Source organism: Oryctolagus cuniculus, chromosome 12, assembly GCF_964237555.1.
Source record: "Oryctolagus cuniculus chromosome 12, mOryCun1.1, whole genome shotgun sequence".
Lineage (NCBI taxonomy): Eukaryota > Metazoa > Chordata > Mammalia > Lagomorpha > Leporidae > Oryctolagus > Oryctolagus cuniculus.
The window spans coordinates 7,982,142-8,005,251 of NC_091443.1; the positions used below are offsets into that span (position 1 = coordinate 7,982,142).

Here is a 23,110-nt window from a genome sequence, read left to right on the forward strand (position 1 = left end):
ACAATGGCTTCCCCCCCATACCGTCCCTCCCACCCGCAACCCTCCCCTTTCCCACTCCCTCTCCCCTTCCATTCACATCAAGATTCATTTTCGATTATCTTAATATACAGAAGATCAGCTTAGTATACATTAAGTAAGGATTTCAACAGTTTGCTCCCACACAGAAACATAAAGTGAAAAATAATAGATGATTTTTTTTAAATGATGATGAAATCAGATCAGACCTATTGTCATGTTTAATCCCAGTGAGAGTCAAGTTGGGAGTTGATAATTTCTTTTTTTTATTTTTTTTACAGAAGATCAGTTTAGTATGCATTAAGTAAAGATTTCAACAGTTTGCACCCCCATAGAAACACAAAGTGAAATATATTGTTTGAGTACTCGTTATAGCATTAAATCTCAATGTACAGCACATTAAGGACAGAGATCCTACATGAGGAGTAAGTGCACAGTGACTCCTGTTGTTGACTTTACCAGTTGACACTCCTGTCTATGGCATCAGTAATCTCCCTCTGCTCCAGTCATGAGTTTCCAAGGCTATGGAAGCCCTCTGAGTTCTCCGACTCTTATCTTGTTTAGACAAGGTCATAGTCAAAGTGGAGGTTCTTTCCTCCCTTCAGAGAAAGGTACCTCCTTCTTTGAAGACCTGTTCTTTCCACTGGGATCTCACTCACAGAGATCTTTTGCCAGAGTGTCTTGGCTTTCCATGCCTGAAATACTCTCATGGGCTTTTCAGCCAGATCCGAATGCCTTTAGGGCTGATTCTGAGGCCAGGGTGCTATTTAGGACATCTGCCACTCTATGAGTCTGCTGAGTATCTCACTTCCCATGTTGGATCACTCTCCCCTTTATTTATTCTATCGGTTAGTGTTAGCAGGTACTAGACTTGTTTATGTGCTCCCTTTGACTCTTAGTCCTTTCATTATGATCAATTGTGAACTGAATTTGATCACTTGGAATAGTGAGATGGCATTGGTACATGCCACCTTGATGGGATTGAATTGGAATCCCCTGGTATGTTTCTAACTCTACCATTTGGGGCAAGTCAGCTTGAGCATGTCCCAAATTATATATCTCTTCCCTCTCTTATTCCAACTCTTATGTTTAACAGGGATCACATTTCAGTTAATTTTCAACACTTAGGAATAACTGTGTATTAATTACAGAATTAAACCAGTCATATTAAGTAGAACAGACCAAAAAACTACTAAGAGGGATAATGTATTAAGTTGTTCATTAACAGTCAGGGCTATGCTGATCAAGTCACCGTTTCCCATAGTGTCCATTTCACTTCAACAGGTTTCCTTTTTGGTGTTCAGTCAGTTGTCACCGATCAGGGAGAACATATGGTATTTGTCCCTTTGGGACTGGCTTATTTCACTCAGCATGATGTGTTCCAGATTCCTCCATTTTGTTGCAAATGACTGGATTTCATTGTTTCTTACTGCGGTATAGTATTCTAAAGAGTACATATCCCATAATTTCTTTATCCAGTCTAACGTTGATGGGCATTTAGGTTGGTTCCAGGTCTTAGCTATTGTGAATTGACAATTGCTCTACTTCTAATCCAGCTCCCTGCTAATGTGCCTGCAACAGCAGCAGAAGATGGTCCAAGTACGTGGGCCCCTGCACCCTCATAGGAGACCCGGATGAAGCACCTGGCCCCTTGCTCCTCCTTGATTTGCCCTGTGTAAATGTTGAAGTATTGCACAATACCCCATAAAAATGCACAAGTATTACATGTTAATCAAAATTTTAAATGCTAAAAGTATTTTCAAAAAGAATAAAATAATAAGCTTTGGCAGTAATGGAAAAGCACTCAAATTGCATAATATATTTTATTATAGAATGGTAAAGTAAAATACGATAGCACACACACAGACTGTAATTTTCTAAGGCTAAAAAGTGATGTTTGGAAAGGAAACTTTAAAAAAAAGGAGAGGATTTGTTAAATAAGCCCTGATACATAATTATATTGGGATTCTACAGCCATCCAAAATCATGATATAGAAGCATATTAAAGGTGTGAAAGTGTTCATGACATGTTTCTAAACAGGAAAGTTGCAATATGAATCCTGTGTGCACATATGCTTACACATGGGCACTCATAATCACACATGTACATGTGCACACATGCACACCCAAATAACCATATAATTATTTTTCGTTTTCATATATCACTTTTTAAAGGTGCTTTATTTTCTTTTCGTTTCAGAACTACCATCTCCCTGCTTGCTTGTCTCTCTGTGCCTGTTCTGTGTGTTCTGTGCTTTGAGTTTCCTGAGCTAACTGCACTTGACTGCCCTTGGTCGCTTGTTCATCATCAGCCTCAGAAATCAAGCCCTAAAAGCCAAACACCCTGTGTCCTGAGCCGGATCCTGCTCATGGGTTCATGTGGGACGTAGTCCCTACAGTATTTTGTTGGATCACTTTGCTTATTCGATCACTGTGGACAGTACTAAGATGCTTTCACAACGTGTTTTACAATTACTTTGCAAGGTCGTTAGTGTAGAGCTGGCTGCTCTGGCAGACATGGGCCGGACAGAGAAGGAGCACCCTTAGCCTAAACCATAGCTCATTTCTGAACTACACGTGGTGGAGCCTGGTGATAGATGGGAGTGAGAGTTCCATTACATGACTTTTATAGTTAAAGCTTAATCTGCTCCCTTTAATTCCAATATTAACTTCATATTTAAAAAAATCTATAGAAACCTTTTAAAAGTTATTTTACACTTTTCTTTCTTGGTAGGCAGAATTAACTAAATCAGTGAATTTATTGTGGCAAATGTAGTCTAATTATTTTTCTCTGCCCTATGTTGACAAAAGAAAATATCTGAGGGGCCAGCACCATGGCTCACTTGGTTAATCCTCCACCTGCAGCGCCAGCATCCCATATGGGCGCCAGGTTCTAGTCCCGGTTGCTCCTCTTCCAGTCCAGCTCTCTGCTGTGGCCTGGGAAAGCAGTGGAGGATGGCCCAAGTACTTGGGCTCCTGCACCTGCATGGGAGACCAGGAGAAGCACCTGGCTCCTGGCTTGGGATTGGCGCAGCGCCGGCCATGACCACCATTTGGGGAGTGAACCAATGGAAGGAAGACCTTTCTCTCTGTCTCTCTCTCTCTCACTGTCTATAACCCTACCTGTCAAATAAATTAAAAAAAAGAAAAGAAAATATCTGAGACATACTCCAAATAATTCCAAGCTGGAGGAAGGCAGGGCAAGGGGTAAGGGAAGCTGCTCAGTTAGCAGCAATCGCTGAAGACCAGCAGAAGATGATCCCACTTTCCTGAACACACGCTGGGACCGCGACTGAAGACGCTGAGCTGACCCCAGGAATCACTGCCTCCTGGTTACAGATAAGCTTTCCAGACTGTCAGCCACCCAACCCAGAGCAGTGAGATCTTCTGAAACCTTCCCCATGCCGTCATACCCAACTTCTCTCACTTGCAGCCAGCGTAAGCTCAACGTAAACAGTTCGTGCTGTCCTTCCCCTAATTTTCCTTATAAAACCCCTCTGAGTTCTAGGTCAAGTGGACATTTTCCATCTGCTATCTAGCCTTGCTGCTGGTAGCTGTGGAACTTGTCCCAGGGCCTGCTCCTCCTGTGACAGGCATCTGCAACGGCTCCATCAACCCTTTTGATTCAGACTCCTGGGTCTCGACAATCATACGTAACAAAGTGGTATTAGTGCAGTGTATACGCTTACACTACACAACTCTAAACACCTTGCTGTTCACTTGTTTTCTGCATTTATCTCCTCCCTCACTGTTAAGAACCTTTACACTGTCTTGGTCTTCTTGGGCTGTTATCACTATACAACCACAGACTGGATGCCCGAGACAGCAGATTCATTTTTCCCCCCAGTTTTGGAGGCTGGGAAGCTCACAATCAAAGTGCTAGTGGATCTGGGGTGGGGTGAAGGCTGGTCTAGTTTACAGATGGCAAACTTGCTGTCTCCTCCTGTATTCTCACACAGTGGAGAGGGTGAGCTTACTGTCCTCTTACAAAGACACTGCTCCCACCGTGGGAAACCCTTCCCCCATGCTCGCCCCATCACCAATGTCCTTGTGGAAAACTACCAAACTGAAGCCCCACCTCCTAATGCCATCCACTAGGGGTTAAGGTTTCAGCAGGTGTATTTTAGGACAATGGAAACATGCAGTCCATTACATACTACCTGTCTAAGGAAGGTGTCAATTTCCTGTCTCATTTAGAATTCTTCACTTTTGTCTTGATTGTGACAATAGAGGAGCAGTTCATTAGAACAATTTCAAAGGTATGTGTAAATAAGTTCGATGTAAGTCCAGAGGACTTGTTGCTGCTTCCTGTGGGACGCCCATTGTTTCAATCTGGTCTGCTTAGAATGCTTTTACTATGTTCTGCTTGTTAGGAAAAGAGTTGCAGATTGGTGCCTCCCCACACAGGGCACCAAAAAGGTTAGGAAAAGAGGTGCAGAATACAGAGGAGGCAGTGTAGGAGTGTACAACCAGACTGCATTTATTCAGAGGAAATAAATTTGCGACCAAGTGCTGGAGTGCACATTGATGGAACACAAGGCAGAAGGCCCTGATCCCAGGGGCCAGAGGGCTAGGGATGAGGGTGAGGATGGGGGCAGCAGTTGGAGGGGAGTTCCTGGAAGTGGATGAGGCCTTGGGAACCTGGAAAGAATGCAGGGTGTGGTTGAAGGCAATAGGTTGTGAGACCCAATTGAGATTCAAGGGCAAGGAATAAACTCCAATGTTTATCTGTCTTTTGGACAATGAGCTTATGTCTTTATTCCATCACTGCTCACACTCTGGAATGTAGAATTATGGGAGAAATGACCTCCAAGCACAAGGAATCTACCTATGTTTGAAATATAGTTTTTGCTGTTTGCTTTCATTGTCATCTTTCTTTAAATAAAATATATGATCTTCTATGGGAAAAGTGAAGTCTCTCCCCATCCCCTTTTGCATTCTCCATATTTTCTAGGTACACAGTAAATGATTGATAAGTTCTGGGCAAATGGTGATTCATGGAGATATAAGGCTCTTAAATTGTGGATGCCAGAGATAAAGCCATGGAACAACAACTCAAAGACACAGGAGTGTGGCACTATATGAAACAATAACTCAAAGACACGAGAGTGTGGCACTATATGAAACAACAACTCAAAGACACGAGAATGTGGCACTATGCTGAAAATTCAGATCACTAGGAGAAACCACAACTACTCAAGCAATGCCTGCGAAGAACTCTGAAAAACCACATATTCAGTGGTACTTTGATGACTGGACTTTGAAATATTTTGTTATGACTTTGGAGAGTTAAACAAAGTATGGCTTCTGGTGTGTTGTAAATACAGACTTTAGAAATAACGTTGATCCTTTGTTTTACAGTATCCAGTGAACTATGGACACCATAGTGATAGATGCCACCATCAACTACCTAAAATGTGCACAAGCAAGCTCTTCTGTGGCGGCCAGAAATGTCCTCTCGTTCCCTTTCTCCTTGAAATCATATTCATTTTCCACTCTCCTGACACAATTTTATTCCTTCTGGATGCACTTACCATTCCAGTTACTGATAGTTAATAATTGATACAGAAATTGCCCTCATAAAATTTGACTGTGGCACAGTGGGTTAGGAGGCCACTGGGGAAGCTCATGTCTTGTGTCTGGGTAGCTGGTCTGAGTCCCAGCTATTCCTCCGTTCCGATCCAGTTTCCTACTATTGTACCTTGGAGGCAGTGGATGATGGACCAAGGCCGTGACCCCCTGCCACACACAGGGGAGACTCAGATGGAGCTCCTGGCTCCTGGCTCTGACCCAGCCCAGCCCTGGAGGTTTCAGGCATCTGGGGAGTAAACCAGCAAATTAAAGATCTCTCCCTCTCTCTGGCCAGCGCTGCAGCTCAATAGGCTAATCCTCCGCCTTGCGGCGCCGGCACACCAGGTTCTAGTCCCGGTAGGGGTGCTGGATTCTGTCCCAGTTGCCCCTCTTCCAGTCCAGCTCTCTGCTGTAGCCAGGGAGTGCAGTGGAGGATGGCCCAAGTGCTTGGGCACTGCACCCGCATGGGAGACCAGGAGAAGCACCTGGCTCCTGGCTTCAGATCAGCACGGTGCGCCGGCCGTGGCAGCCATTGGAGGTGAACCAACGGCAAAAGGAAGACCTTCTCTCTGTCTCTCTTTCTCTCACTGTCCACTCTGCCTGTCAAAAAAAATCTCTCTCTCTCTCTTTCAAGTAAGTAAATAAATCTTTTAAAAAATGTATTGGAGGAAAGAGGGAAGTACTGTTATCTTCTTAGAATTGTATCTGTGAAGCACATTAAATCTGTTCTCTTTATGTTAATAAAAACTTAAAAACGTTTTGGGATGTAAATAATAAATGAGGTTTCTTTCAGTTCTTTTCATGTATTCATGGGTGACAGTTACATATTGCTCTAATAAGACAGGATTTGCTATCAGTACTTTTCTATTTTTTATTTTGTTAGATATGACTGCTGAATAAATGTCATTTACATAAATAAGTAGACAGGAATGAGATAAACACTCTGATATATATGGTAGTATCACATAATATTAAAAATTTATTTTGATTATCTGCCAGCTCTTGACTCAATGGAATCTGCCTCGGTGTTGGGCAAAGCAAAGAACCAAGAGGAACCTTCTTGCAGAAGGGTGTGTTACCCAGACGTTTGCTTTCTCGGCACCAACAGTTCACTGTGCAACCTGGTTTGGTACCTTTTAGGTTTTGATGATCTGGGTCCACTCCATATAGCATTGTGAGGTTCTAGATGGGAGGGGTAGCTGGGAGTAAGGGAGGAGAAGAGCAGCTGGACAAGGACCCAGTCACAGACAGGTCACCTGCAGACAGTGCACATGGAAAGGTTGATGGCTATTTAAAAGAACTATGCCTACCTCCCTTTGGAAGTCCAGGTGCCATCCCAGAAGGAGGACCAAGCAGTCAGAAGACTTGGAGGAAGCTCCATGGAGGAGTCTGGAGCTGAGCCCAGAAGATGGGTGAGATGTAGAGAGGAGAAAAGAGTTGGCAGGATGACTCACTGGTGAGTCACAGACAGATCAAAGCTCTGACAGTGGTGACTTGGGGAAGAGACACGAAGAGCCATAGCCTGGAAACACTCACGGCCGAATCTCCTGGCTGCCACTCTCATCACATATTCCACAGTGATAGACAAGAAGCAAGATTCTAGATCAGAGGTTTTTTTTTTTTTAATCCTCAAATGCATATGAAAGCCAGGTGGATAGCAGCAAGCAGAGAAGCTGCAGGGAGTGTGTCCTTGTGCACAAAGGACCCTGGGAAATATTTCCCGTCCAAGGGCTCAGCTTCTGCTCAGAGTGTTACACGTCTTCCTATTTCTCAAGAGGACTGGGAATCTGGATTTGAATGCAAATCTCCCCGAATGGGCAATATCAGCGGCTTTGCAGACCGTCTAATCCATGCACCACTGTTTACTACTTCTGCTCCAAAACTCTAAATTTTAATCACACATCAAGCCAGAGTATCAGAAAATGGAACGATTCTGCCCTCAGAGGCCCAGATCAAAGTAGACGGTCGGTTAGCATTTGGGGGTGGGATGGAGGCACAAGCGGGGCCTCTGATGGAAGCCCACCTTGACAAGGTCCTCCTGCACTTCCTGCCGGGAGGGGCTGCAGACTCCCTGTTCTGAAGAGCAGAGCGAGAGGGGAAGCGGAAGCCGTCGCCCAGGCACGGCAGCGCTTACTCTTGCAGCTGACTCTGTTCTGGCCGGGAGGAGGAACAGCTGCAGCTCTCCCCACCTTCTGCTCCTCTGCGGGAGCTTATTATGTGCATCTCCAGAGCCAACATCTCCCTGGGTCCTGAGAGCGCTTGCTTAGTGCTGTCTGCCCTTGCCTTGGAAGTGCTCATGTGTTTGCTTTATCCTGATGTACTCTGTGTGTTTTGTAAGGCTGCTCGAATCCTTTTAGGAAATGAAGTAGGGTATAAATAAATAAAAGTATTATCTTCTGAGCCACCATTCCCCCTACCAGAGTTTCCAGGCCCTGGGCCCATGGGGATACCACTTAATAAATTACTGATTGCGTGGATCCTGAGGTAATGGAGCTTCCAAAGGTGCAGAACCAACCCCGGGGGCGTTGTTTAAGCACTAGGAAAATCTGGCCTGATGCATTATTCCAGATCTATATTTATATTCATGGCTTACAAAGCACCCCAGGGTCCTCTGGGATAAGAGAAGCTGCGTGAATCTAGGAAAATATTATTAAGTAGATTTATTTTGGGTTGCTAAAGCATGTGAGGCCCTCCAGAGAACCACTGGAGGAGAATGAATTATTTTCTACAATCTCCAACACTTGTCTTTTTGAGAGTCTCTCGTTGAACCCCTGGTGCCCACCCTAATAGTTCCAGCTAATCCTGTTGCTATAGTTACAACAATTAATTTTATGCTTAACTAGCCTTACTAGGACGGTGCAGCAATTCAATTAAAATCTGATTTTATTCTTTGTGTACTTTCAGGGTTTTTCTTTCAGCTTCCAGCTCTGAAAACTCCGTAGTGTGGGCTGAAGGAATCCCGGAGTGTCTCCGTCCAGTTCCCGGTGCCATCTTGGGCTGGAAGTTGATGGACAGAGCACTGTTGTCTTGACATAGGCTTTGGTACAAGAACCAAAGCATTTTGGAGCCTGGACCCAACATCTGAGCAAATCATGAAAGTAACAACCCAGGGGTTGTAAGGCTGATATGAAGGGCTTTACTTTTTATTTTTTATTTATTTTTTATTTTTTTGACAGGCAGAGTGGACAGTGAGAGAGAGAGAGAGACAGAGAGAAAGGTCTTCCTTTGCTGTTGGTTCACCCTCCAATGGCCACCACAGCCGGCGCACCGCGCTGATCTGAAGCCAGGAGCCAGGTGCTTCTCCTGGTCTCCCATGGGGTGCAGGGCCCAAGCACTTGGGCCATCCTCCACTGCACTCCCGGGCCACAGCAGAGAGCTGGCCTGGAAGAGGGGCAACCGGGACAGAATCCGGTGCCCCAACCGGGACTAGAACCCAGTGTGCCGGCGCCTCAAGGCGGAGGATTAGCCTAGTGAGCCGCGGTGCCGGCCGAGGCTTTACTTTTTAATTTCTTAATTTTAGCAACGCACCTAATTTGGAACATAGATACACAGGGCTCTGAAAGGGGTGGCTATGCCCAGCACTGTTGTGGCACCCAAGATGCTCTCGGTGGCCCTGGCAGCCACGCGAGTGCTGAGAGGCATCTCCTTAGACACTGGGGAGACTAACAGGCAGTGCATCAGTGGGTGCTGTAAGGTGTACTGAGTTCAGTGGACTCCAGGAGGCGCTGGATTAACCCCCCTTCTACTGGCCTCCGATGTTGGAGCCCAGTGCCTCCATTTTCCAAGGATGGATATGGAGCTTAAAGGGGTCTTCAAGTCTACATCACTCTCAGGGAGGGAAACCCAGCCCAGCAAACTTCCAGGGGCCTCCCTCCGGTCTTGCGATCACAAAAGGCACTCTGTTGGGTGGCTGACATGGATCAGCTTTTACGATCGTCTCCTCGTTTCGAACGTTTGTCCCTCTGCCTTCTCAGGCTTGGCTAACAATGACAGCTGACATTGGGGGATGTCTACGCACCAGGTGCTGTGCTGCGTGGTTTTCCCACATTATCTGAAGTCGCAGATGTGCACACTGGGGCTCTCAGTGCTGGAGGACTGGCCCAAGGGCACCCAGCTGGAGGCAGAGCCACCACCGTGCCTGACCTGCTGGCTCCTGTCTGCACTCAGAGCCTTTGCGCTCTCCACACCTCCCTGTGTCCTGCCCAGTCTGCCCTTCTTTCTTAAACCCCTCATCTTCAGTCACGCTTCAGGGTCTCCACTGCTCTGAGTCCCCCTCCCCAGCCCTGATCCTCCCTCATTGGCCCGTAACACACCCCTTCCTTGTCCCCCAAGCACCCCTGCTACTGGTTCTTTTTTTTTAACATTTACTTATTTATTTTGAAAGTCAGAGTTACACATACATAGGGAGAAGGAGAGAGAGAGAGAGAGAGAATCTTTCATTTGCGGGTTCACTTCCCAGATGCTCTCACATCCTGGGTGGACAGGGTGAAGCCAGGAGCCAGGAGCTCCATCTATGTCTGCTGTGTGTGCAGCAGAGCCCCAGACACTTGGGCCATCAATTGCTTTTTCCAGGCTATTAGCAGGGAGCTGGATTGGACATGAGGCAGCCAGGACAAGAACCAGCACCCGCATGGGATGTCAGCATCACAGGCAGTGGCTTTACCTACTACGCCACAACTCTGTCCCCAGACCTGTTCTAAATAAACTGACACCAACCTTCTCAACCCCTACGTGTCACCCTCGGACAGATCCAGCTCTGCCAAGGGCTCCACCCGCTTTCTGCCACATGGCCCGGAAATCTCAGAAATCCCCTCACTCTTCAACTCCTCATTTCCCTCAACTCCCACACCAGCTGCTCATGGGGGTCTTAGCACCTGCCTCTGTCCACCCAGCGTGCCCCACCCAGCCAGCTTCCGGGCACCCTGGGTCCAGGAATGAAGCAGCCTTCGCAATGAGCCAGGGGGTGTGTTCACAAGAAACTGCAAAGCACAAGAACGTCCCCTCCAGCTTCGCCCACGGCTGTGGCTTCCCAGGGCCATCTATTTCTGCCCAGCACTCCTGGGGGCTCAGGTTCCTGTGCCATCCTCAGGTGAGCTGGTATCGGAAGGGGCCGCTCCTGTCTGGAAGGACACGGGCCCTCTTCTCTCAACCATCCCTGCCTCCCACGCCAGCTGTCAAGCAGCCTTTCTGTGGCTGCACATGGACAAGGCACCCACCCATGCCCCCGCTCTGCTCCTGGCAGAGAATCGGCTCATGGCAGGCATTTCATACATTGAACTTCTACTCCAGAAGCTTTTCCCCACTAAGGGGAGTGATTCCAAAGTGTTCTTGGGTATAGACAGATGCGAGGGAGAGAATATCTACAAGCAGGCACAGAGAAGGGGGACTGGCTGTGCTTCATATGGTACTGGGAGTTCCCCAGTGCCTGGCACATGTAATTTGAGAACCATATATATTAGATGTCTTCTATCTTCAAGGCTTTGTGTTAGAGGTAGATATGATCTAGCTCCTAAACAAATGTTCATTGAATGAGTAACTGAATGGGTGGGTGAGAGAATTTATCTGTTCATTGATTGAGCCGTTTGGGGAATTACAACAGGCTCTGAGAACAAAGTAAACTTTAGTTATTCACTTGTTTTATTACTTCACAAATGTCACCAGTATGCCAGGCACCAGGATGGACCAGAAAAATAGGAAGGGGAGAAATATTGTGAAGACTAAATCCCAACAGAAGGAGCCCCAGGTCCAGAGATGGAGGCTGGCAGGGCTGGAAAGGGGACGTCCTGACAGCAACAGGGGTCCTGCAGGGGTGGAGCCAGGGAGAGCCCAGATGGGGGCAGGACGCCAGCGCCTCCCTCTGGTGCTCACGGAGGCTGCTGGCTCCCCGGTGGCTCTCCACTCATCTATGAAACTCTTTCTGATTGTTTTTTAAAATGTGTTTTTTCAAGGGTCAGAGTTATAAGAGAGAGAAGGAGGGAGAGAGAGATCTTCCTTCTGCTCATCTACTCTCTAGATGGCTGCAATGGCCAGGGTTAGAGCTGGCCAAAGCCAGGAGCCAGGAGCTTCATCCAAGTCTACCTTGTGGGTGGCAAGAGTCCAAACACTTGGGCCATCTTCCACTGCTTTTCTCAAGCCATTAGCAGGAAGCTGGATCAGAAATGGGCAGCTGGGACAAGAACTGGCACCCATATGGTATGCCAGGGTTGCAGGAGGCGGCTTTACCCACTGTGCCACAACACCGGCCAAATGATGTTCTGATTTTATGAAAATCACAGTTCCCCTACGCCAGTTCAGTAGCAAAGTGGCTCTTACAGGAACCAATGCAGTCTCCCAATCTAGCCACCAAATCCAAGGAGGAGGCAAAAGCAGCTGTCACCACGCAAGCCGCCCTGGGGCCCAGCCAGCAGCGTCCCCAGGAAAGGTGGGGACAGCATATGCCCTGGTCACTTGGGAGATGCTGATCACACTCCTGGGGTAGCCCTCAGCCTTTACGAGAATCTAAGAGGGGTTCCAGAATCCCCAGCTCAGCTTTCACAACTGATGCTCATCAACTCCACTATAAGAAAATTAGTGAAGAAAATGTTCTGGGGTGGGTAATTACTTATGCAATCACCATGGCGATGCTGCCAGCACAGAGGCCAAAGCAGTGCAGGAAAGAGGATGATTGCCATGTGCTGTGCCCTCTCCCCAGGACACGGGAGCTGGGACAAGGTCAAGCTCGAAGGCAGAGCCTAGCATTGCTAAGGGGCTGTACCAGCTGCTGCCGCAGATCTTGCTGCACCCCCAGATTCCTCCACAGCCAGCTTCCTGGCAGCCAGGAGGCAGCCCAGCAGAGGTAAACCTACTCCCTGCACCTCCCTGACTCATTGCTGGGGTGGAGCCTGTGCCAGCACCCGCTGGGGATACCAAGCCAGGAATGGGATGTCCCCCTGACAGCAGGTCTAGTAATTCTGCATTGTGGTCCAGATTGCCCCAAGCTAAACGCTGAGTTAGAAGCCAGCCCCCAAACCCATCCAGACTCCTCTTGCTGGAGCGGGCACCATGAGTCAAACTCCTGTTTGCTCACTGGGTCTTGGAAACTGGGTAAGCCCCTTTTCTCTCTTTCTCCAGCCACAAGGCCCCACTCCTGGACCCAGAAGCTTCAGGATGCTCTGCAGCCCACATTCCCTTCAGCCTGCCGGCCACTCTGTATCTTGAACCACGTCACCACATGCATCTCTCTGGCTTCCCTTGTCATGGAGCTTGCTAAGGAATCCATATATGATTCTTCACACAATCGCACCCTGCAGGCCATCTTCTTGTCCCCCACATCTGCTGAATCCTTGGGTGAACAATTTGTGCAGTTTTGACTTAAGGATGGGTAATTTAAGCAAAGCCAGGCACTTGAATGAGTTGAGGGAACTTCCATTTGCTCATTCAGCACTACAGGGAGGGAAGAGCCACTGCGTGGGCTTAGCAGAGATCTGGGTCAAGGTAGATGATACACTGAGAGATAGGTGTGGCTCTGGACTGAACTGGATCCCCACAGGATCTGTGTTCAAGCATAACCTGCAATGTGACTGTTTGGGGGTAAGGAAGGTATTAAGATTAAAAGTGGTTATGAGGGTGGAACCCTAGTCAGATAGGATTAGTGTCTTTCTAAGAAAATAATTTGCTCCTTGCTCTCTCTCTTCCCCCTCCCTCTCTCCATGTTTCCTCCTCTCTTTCTCTCTTGGCACAGAGTCGGCTCATGGCAGGCATTTCATACATTGAACTTCTACTCCAGAAGCTTTTCCCCACTGAGGGGGGTGATTCCAATATGTCCTTGGGTGTAGACAGATGCGAGGGAGAGAATATCTACAAGCAGGCACAGAGAAGGGGGACTGGCTGTGCTTCGTATGGTACTGGGAGTTCCCCAGTGCCTGGCACATGTAATTTGAGAACCATATATATTAGATGTCTTCTATGACATATAACTGAATGTGTTACTCATTCAATGAGTTACCCTTTCCCCCAGGACTCTGTTTTTGTTTTTTTTGTTTGTTTGTTTGTTTGTTTTTTCCTCTCTCTCTCTAGCGCAGTCACTTGCACCATTTATGTGATCCCCACAGCACCCTCTGAGATCTGTATTGCTTTCCCTGGTTTATGGGAGGAACCCAGCACCCTTGAGATTCAGACATTGGCCCAAATGACACAGCTGCTTCAGTCTTAGGACTGGAGGAGTCCCGGTGCTGGAGCCAGGAGCAGGGAAAACCATGGATTGGAGAAGGCTCCCTGGCTCACCAAAGGGCCCAGTTTTCCAATTTTGTGATTGTCTTGGGGCAGACCTGGACATCAGTCATCTCTGTCAGACTCAGAAGGTTGTGGGGCTGCTTGGGTGCCCATTCTGGATCACGTACCTCCGCGGCATTTGAGCTGCTTGCTGTCCTCATCAGACAGTGGTCCAGAACCAGCAGCCTCATTCACACCCTGCCCTTGGCTAGGGCCTTCCTGGCTGCTCATCTCCTGTGCCATTTTCCTGAAATCACAGGCCATCTGGTCTCTCTACTCAGAACAAACCCAGGGCCTGCCTCTGCTAACTGCCGGGTGAAACATACGTGATTCACGGATGCCTTCGGGTTTCAGCAGGTGTGCAGATGCCCCTCTAGAGGTCCTTTTTGGACTCAGGCCATGAGAATAGCAGTGAGCTGAGCACTTATAGCTCCTTCAAGCTTTGACCAAGCTTGCCGTGCTCCTCAGCTTTGACCAAGGTTGTCGTGCTGTTCTTGGGGTGGATTCCAAAGAGAGCAGGAATGGAACAGCAGGAGGCTGGGAGCATATACGCCAATAAAAAGACCGTCTCTCACCCAATTCCTGGAACAGAACCAGTTTCCACATCTGAAACTTGATCGCCAAAGAGCTGTCTGAGGACTGTGGCAAAAGGACGCTGCAGTACCAGTGAGTCGCATAGACCTGCCTGCCTCCACTAGGGCAGCAGTTCATGGGGAAGGGAAATACCCACACCTTCTGATGGCAACTGGACACAGGCCCAGCTTCGCTTTGATTCCCAGAGACCTGAAATGTCCAGATGGCTTCCAGTTAGCCTGGAGGCTTGTGCAGAGGTCAAGTAACAAAAGGAATCCTGGCCAAAGGCAAACTTATCCCAATGCACTGGATCCACAGCCCCACCTGCTGACCGCATCTCTGGCCCCTGATGTATTACTGACGTCGACCCACTGGGAAGTTAGCTGCAACCTGCCTTGGAACTTAGAGCTGGGGAACAAGAGCTGTCAGAGCAGAGAAGGCCAAGTGGTCCTGCCAGGATAGTAAATAAAACCTGGTATCAGACCCACAGGATCAGGGATACTAAACATGAGTGTGGCGTCTACAAATCTGCACCTAGTTCACCAGTCTGCTCCTGGAGAACAAATGTGAATGACTGTGGGCTCAGTCAAGCAGTAGCTTCAGATACGCGGATTGTGGTCCTTGGTGTGGAAAATTTATTCTTTCCTATCCACCCAAGAAGGAGGACCAGACGCCTTTACATGGAATAGACAGCAGCACATGTCAACCGCCGGGGCTGCTTCACTTCCTACCTCTCCAATAAGTCATCTGAGAAGTCCAAGTCTTGTCCCATGGACGTCTCGTAGAGCACACTATTCTGTCAAATGAATGACATCGGCTAATTAGGCAGAATGATTAACAGGTGCTGTCCCAGAAGAGGCATCAGTAAGATGCATGTACAACAGAGATGGGGGATAAACCGGATGAAGATTCTGGGACCTGCAACTTCAGAGACCCACCGCCACACCAGCTGCAAAGACATCCTGTTGAGTGCCATGAAGGGAAGTACAGGTGGCCTGCAGAGAATAGAAAGGAAGTTTGTTTAGATGGAAACACAACCAGAGAATCTATACATCAAATTGGGGATGGCCAGCATTTTAACAATCCACAATGTGTGTGAGTTTGATGGGGTTGCCTTCACAAAGCGCCAGTGACCTGGACTTCAACAACAGGAATGTATTTTCTTACAGTTCCTGGGGGCTGAAATCAGGTCCTGGGAGGGTGTCTTCCTTTTTAGTCTTTGTACTTTTTACAAAAAGAGAGAGAGAGAGAGAGAGCGAGCCAGACCGGGAGGGGCAGAGAGATCTTCCATCCCCTGGCTCACTCCCCAAATAGCCACAACCACTGGACCAGACTGGACCAGACCAAAGCCAGGAGCCAGGAGCTTCTTCCAGGTCTCCTAGGTAGTGCATGGGTCCAAGAACATAGGAGATCCTCTGTTGCTTTCCTAAGCACATTGCAGGAAGCTGTAACGGAAGTGGAGCAGCTGGGACTCGAACAGGTGCCCATGTGAATGTCAGTGCTGCAGGCCAAGTCTTTAACCTGCTGCGCCACAGCACTGTCCCCCTTTCCTTTCTTTATGTTGCTGGAATAACATTGGTTAAGATTTTGTTTAGGGGCCAGTGCTGTGGCATAGTGGGTAAAGCTGCCGCCTGCAGTGCCAGCATCCCATATGGGCTCCAGTTTGAGTCCTGGCTGCTGCACTTCCATCCAGCTCTGCTATGGCATGGGAAAGCAGTAGAAGACGGCCCAACTCCTTGGGACCCTGCACCCATGTGGGAGACCCCAAAGAAGCTCCTGTCTCCTGGCTTCGGATCTGCCTAGCTCTAGCCATTGTGGCCATCTGGGGAGTGAACCAGTGGACAGAAGACCTCTCTCTCCCTCTCTCTCTCTCTCTCTCTCTGCCTCTGCCTCTCTAACTCTGCCTTTCAAATAAATAAATAAATCTTAAAAAAGATTTTGTTTAGGATTTTTGTATTTTTGCCTGGAATTGGCTTATTATTTTCCTTTTTGGTAAATGTTCTTGTCAAATTGTTGTTCCAAGATAACAGTGGCCACATAAAACAACACCAGACATGTTCTTTGCTTTGTTTTTGTTTCTTTCTGGGGAACTTTGTGTAAGATCAGTTAATTGCTCTTTTAAATGTTTGGAAGAATTCAACAGTGAAATTGCCTGAGCCTGGAGATTTTCTTGCAGGGTCTTTGTTAATTATAGATTCCATTTATTTAACAGATATGGGACTATTAATATTTTAGAAACATTCTTCTTGTTTCAATTTGGATAAGTGGTGTTTTTCTAGGAATTTTCCCATTTCACTTACACTTTGCTATTGAAATAAGAGTGTTCACAATATTCTCTCATTTTTTAAAAATGTCTGATGGATCAACAGCAATTGTCACTTACACTTCCAACACTGCAAAATGTGCCCCTCCCTCCTAATCACTCTTGCTAAGGGCTTAGTTCTTCACAGAACCAAATATGAGCAGTGTTCCAATTTTTTCTATGGTGCATTTGTTCTACATTTGAATAATGTTATCTCTTTTCATCCTTTGGATTTAACTTGATGTTCTTATTTTTTAACTCTTAAAATTATAAATTGACAAATTATATCCATATATACTTATGGGGACACAGTGAGTGGTACATTATGAATGCACGGTGAGATAATCAAAGCAAGCTAATTAGCATGTCTGTCACCACACTCACTCACCCTGTACCACAGTGGAACATCTGAAGTTACTCTAACCGATTTTGAAAGGTGCAGCACATTATCAGTTACTACACCCATGGTGCTGTGCGATGTCCCTCAAGGAAGAGGAAGTCTAGTCCTCCTCTCTAATGGAGGCTGGCCTCTGCTGGACCATGGGCTCTCATACCCCACCCCAGGTTCTGCGTTCTGCCTCTCTGAGCTTGACAGTTTCACATCACACGGCAGTGAGAACACGCAGTATTGGCCATCGTGGGCCCAGCTTCTTTCACTTAGCATAAAGCTCCTCAGTCCCAGCTTATATTCCACCTGCTTCACACCACGCACGCAGGTCCCCGAGTCATGAATTCCACATTTGTGAACTCACCCGCTCACTAAAAGCTGCAGGTGACCCCAAAATCAGTTCTTCAGGGGAGGAGCTTTTGAAGTAATTTGGCCACGTGCAGAGTTGGGGAATTTTTTCCCTTCTTTATAGAAACTAAAACATACTTAGCTAGCAAATAGCAATTGTGTATATACAAACTGATGGGATACTGTTTCAATCTATGGCTATATCATAGAAAGATTCAAACAGGCTGATTTACACATCTATCAAATCACCAACTTATTTTTTTGTGTGTTGAGAACATTAAAAATGCATTCTATAAGCAATTTTGAAATACATATTACTATAAATCATGGTCATGGTACTATGCAATAGGTCACTAAAACCTCCTCCCTCCATCTTACTGAAACCTGTGCCCTCTGATCAGCATCTGCTCTTTCACCATCTCTCTCTCTGGCAACCACTTTCCCGCTTTATTTTTAAACTCTTTGTTATGCGTAAAATCATGAAAACCATTAGATAATTTTCCCCTAATTTCTTTTCTGACATATTAAAATACACTTTTTAAATATATTAAATTCCCATCCCCTGGTTCACTCCCCAAATGACTACAATACCTGGGACTGAGCCAGGGCCAAAACTGGCAGCTGAAAACTTAATCCAGGCTTCCCAGTGGGTGGCAGGGACCCAGCTGCCGGAGCCCTCACCTACTGTGCCCAAGGGTCTGCCTCAGCAGAAAGCGGGAAGGGGGATTGGAGCCAGGTACCACAGTCAGACACTCTGTTACAGGACCACGCATCCTGGCTGGCGTCTCAACCACAAGGCCAGATGCACACCCCTGAACTTAACCTTTCAACCACGGCAAGGTTCACCACATATTTTAAAGTAGTATGTTTTCATTCTCACATAAAGAATATATTTTACTATTTTCACTATGATTTCATCATTGTTCATGAATTTGATGTATATTGTTTAATTTATAAGCATTTGATGGTTTTCTAGTAAACTTTCATTATTGACTTCTAGCTCTATTTCATTCTATAATTTTAATAGATGGGATTTTGTTAAGATTTTTGACCCAACATCTGGTCAATTTTGCTAAATGTTCCATCTTCTAATAATAATAATGTCAATTGTGAAGTTAGTTGTGCAGTGATTAAATCACACTGTATACATTAAATTATTTGTTTTTGTCTACTTGTCGTATCAGCTGCTGAGGAGATGTGAACATTATCCAACCTGGCTGTGAATTTGTCGATTTCTTCTTTTAAATCTCCCATTTTTGCCTTAGTATTTTTGTTACTTAGTTTTTGTTTCATAATAGTAACTTCAACTCTGCACTAGAGTTAGACTTGGAGAATGAAGAAAACATGGAACCCAAAGAACTGCAGTGAGAGCACTCAGATTATGGGATATTGAAAGCTGATGGGAGGGAGGGGTGCTCTCCGGGGCAAAGAAGGAATAGTCTGGTGTTAGGACAACACAGAAGTCAGATGTGTTAGAGTTGTCCGCAGGTGGCAGTGGCACTGTTGCCGGTCTTGGCATTCTCAGCCCCAAAGTGCTCCATGCTTCCACAACACTCAGGCCAACTTTCACTCTGCCAAAGATCACCTGCTTGCTGTCCCCCCATTCAGTCGTGGCAGTACAGATGAAAAACTGGGGCCCACGATGCTGGGTCCAGTATTTGCCATGGACAAGACGTCAGGACCTGGATGCTTCAGGATGAGGTTCTCATCATTGAACTTCTCTCCACACATGGACTTACCAGTGCCATCATAGTGTGAGAAGTCACCGCCCTGGCACATAAACCCTGGAACAATCGAATGAAAGCAGGAGCCCTTACAACCAACACTATTCTCTCCAGTGCTCAGAGCATGGAAGCTGTGTACCGTCTTCGGGACTTTGTCTGCCAGAAGCTCGAAGGAGGGGCGACCCAAAGCTCACCATCACTGGTGATGTCAAAGAACACGGTGGGGTTGACCACGCCTGGCAGCAGGCAGCTCTGTGTAGCAACAGCACCTGCAAAGCCCTTTTTGTATTTTGATGCTACACTCTCAGTGCAAACTGAGAGTGTTAAATCTTTACAGTGGCTAATCTATTTCTTTTTAATAGTGTGAAAGAGGAATTATGAGTTTACAGTTTTTTGCTTGCTCATTTATTTGAGAGTCAGAGACAGAAAAAGAAACAGCAGAAGACACAGAGACTTCACATCTGCTGATTCACTGCCCAGATATCTGGGAGTCAGGAGCACGATCGAGGCTCCTCGCATGGGTGGCAGGAACACAACTACCTGAGCCATCACCACTGCCTGCAAGTCTGACTCTGGGAGCAGAACCGAGAATCGAACCTCGGCACTCTAATAAGAGCCGCAGTATTCCCAGTGATGCCTTAATTTTTGTGCCAAATACCCACCCTACAGTCTTTTGTCATTGTGGAATCCCCCTCTTTATTTCCAGAAACACCTCTTGACATGGAGTCTATCTGTCTATCACACTGGCAGCTTTTTATTCGTGTTTACAATTTCAATTCCTTTGTAAAGCATTTCATCTGACTGTTTTACTTATTTTGGGAGGCTTTCTCCTTTAATTGAAGTAGTTAAACCACTTCCACTTACATAACTGTTGATTGGGTTTTATTTACTATTACTTGTAACACCTGTTCTACATTCCTTTCTTGCAACTTTTTAAACTAATTAAGCGTTTGAAAATTCTATAGTTCTTTCTCCATTGGTTATAATTTCTTTTGTTTTCTTCTAATGCAAAATAGCATAGTGATTATAAAAACATCCTTAAGGTATGCGATTCTTTTTTAAAAAATATTTTATTTATTTGAAAGGCAGAGTTAGAGAGAGGGAGAGACAGAGAGAGAGAGAGAGCAAGAGATCTTCCATCCGCTGGTTCACCCCCCAAAATTGCCACAACGCCGGAGCTGGACCAAGCCAAAGCCAGGAGCCAGGAACTTCTTCCAGTCTCCCATGTGGGTATAGGGGCCCAAGCACTTGGATCATCTTCCAATGCTTTCCCAGGCACATTAGCAGGGAGGCAGATACGAAGTGGAGTATCGAGGACTCAAACCAGTGCCCTTATGGGATACCAGCATTGTAAGCAGTAGCTTAACTGGTTATGTCACAACGCCGGCCCTGAAGTGTGTGAATCTAATAAAAAGTGGTACTTGGATCACTTCCCAAGGAGATCAAACAACTTCACACAATTTTTAATCGTATTACCAGGCTTCCACCTTTGTATGTTGTTTTATGCATTTATTCTGCATGAATTTCAAAACATTATTGTTCTATGTGGTGTGTACTCATTTAGATTACACACATATTTTTGTTTTCCATCTTTGTTTATTCTGTGTTTCTATGTGAAATGGCTCCTCCTCCTCCTCCCTCTTCTCCTTATGAAATACTTCAGCTTTCCCTTCAGTGAGTGCCTGAAGGCAGCAGCTGTTTCCCTGTCGAGTTGTCTGGAAATGCTATTTTTCCTTTAGTTTTTAAGAATGTTTTCCTGGATAGAATGCTAGGCTGGCAGTTATATTCAGAAAATCCATTCAGCAATTTTTGTTCAGGTCCTAAAATTTATCCAGACCTAATTTAACCAAGTAATTCTACTTTTAAAAAATAAAATGCAAATACATTAAAATGCAGATTGTGTGGCCTCCACAAATATAAGAATTACAACATAAATTATCATAGTGAAAAATTAGAAATAAGTATAAAGTATAATATTTAGGAAATGGTTAAATAAATAATGACACATTGATATAATACAGTGAAAATGTTAAAATTATGTTTATAAAGGACCTTTAGTGAGAAAAAACATTTAATTATTATAAGTGGGAAAAACAAAATGCACACTGAAATATGTGGTTTTTAGTAAATAATAAAACTATATACATAGAAAAAATGTATAATTTAGGTAAATAAAAAAGCTATATACATAGAAAAATACATAATTCAGTTAACTCTGTAGGAAAAAGACTTACGGGTACTTTGTGAACACATGATTCCTGCATGTTGAGTCTGGTAGCCTATTTTTATTTCTTTTCCATTTGACATCACTAAGGAAGTGAATGGCAAAAATTTAGCTCATTTAAGGGATTTTCAGTTTAAGAGGTTAAAGTTGTCATAATTCTCCTACGTAGTTTTCCATGAAAAGAAAAAAAAGCCAGTGAGTGTTAGGATTCAGACAAGCACAGAAAGAGTCCCCTGAACAGGTGATGAAAGTTACTCTGAGTCCTTTAGGTAGGTGACGCTTACTGAGCGCCTCCTTCATCATGGGTATACACATGGAAATACACCAGAGAGACCCGTTTCCACTGTCAACCACGATTCCAGCCTCAAAGCACTGAGGAAAGCCTGCCTCACACGAGGTGCCTGCCAGGGCCTCACTGTGCCCCTAAACTCACACCTGGGAGTCCTCACCTGCAGGGGCAGGGCTTGGGTCCTGAGGGAGGAGCCACCAGGAATGGGGTCTGTGTTCTTGGAGAAGACCCCGCAGAGAGCCACCTCACCCCACCACCAGGTGCGGACAGAAGATGGCATCTGCGATCCGCCAGCCGACTCCACCTCTGTGTTCGGATTTCTGGGTCTCCAGGATGGTGAGAAACACCTTTCTATCGGCTATGCTGTTCTGCTTCGAGCATTTTCTCAGAGCTGCCCAAGTGGACTACAGATGTGATCCTAACAGAAACCTTTCTTTTGAAAATCGCATCCCACACACATTTCATCTAGAGACAGAAGCATTCACCCTGCTTCCGACCCAGCACTGATCACTCCCCAAACCTCATTAGGAGTGGTAATAGCGCTGCCCCAACAGGAATTAATTTTATGCTAATCATATATGTCAGTGACTCTCGGAGCTGCTTCACAGAGGCAAGAGTTTTGCAAATTAGTTGCTTTCTTATCTGCAAAAGGTGTGGGATGGGCCAGGAGCAAAGGCATCAGTGGGACTCATATAATGTTTGTAGACTTGTTAATTAGCCCGGCAGTCTCATTTTATCATTTCATCAGAAGATGGTTTGGGGCTTAGGCCATCCCGAGGTCATCAAGTCTGACTCGGCCGATTAACACTGGGCTTGTCAGATAATTGGAAAGGTCAGAAAACAGTGTCTTGCCTCTCTCCTAAAGCTAAAATTATTGTCAAAAAAATTCTGAGCTGTCTCAGCCCTTGTAGAAAGAAGCTTAGGAATTAGGTAGATGTGAGCTTAGATCCTTGGTCCCTGCTGTCTCGCTGGGTGGCCTGGAGGACCAGAGCCCGTCCTTGTGAACCAAAGTTTCCCTCTCTCTGATAATGGAAGGGACTAGACACTGTTGGTGAAGCACAGGACCCAACACAGAGTCAGGGTTTGAGAAATGTCCATTTTTTAAGAAGATTTATTTATTTATTTGAAAGTCAGAGTTACACAGAGAGAGGAGAGGCAGAGAGAGAGAGAGAGAGAGAGAGAGAGAGAGAAATCTTCCATCTGCTGGTTCATTCCCCAATTGGCCGCAGTGGCCAGAGCTGAGCCAATCCGAAACCAGGAGCCAGGAGCTTCCTCCGGATCTCCTGCGTGGGTGCAGGGGTCCAAGGACTTGGGCCATCTTCTGCTGCTTTCCCAGGCCATAGCAGAGAGCTGGATCAGAAGTAGAGCAGCTGGGTCTCTAGCTGGTGCCCATATGGGATGCCGGCATTGCAGGCCAGGGCGTTAA

General features: G+C 46.1%; 1 pseudogene; it reads right to left on the bottom strand.

Moving 5' to 3' along the window:
• Positions 1-18,919: 18,919 nt before the first annotated feature.
• LOC100347531 (peptidyl-prolyl cis-trans isomerase A pseudogene) lies at positions 18,920-21,695 on the bottom strand (annotated as a pseudogene).
• Positions 21,696-23,110: the final 1,415 nt, after the last annotated feature.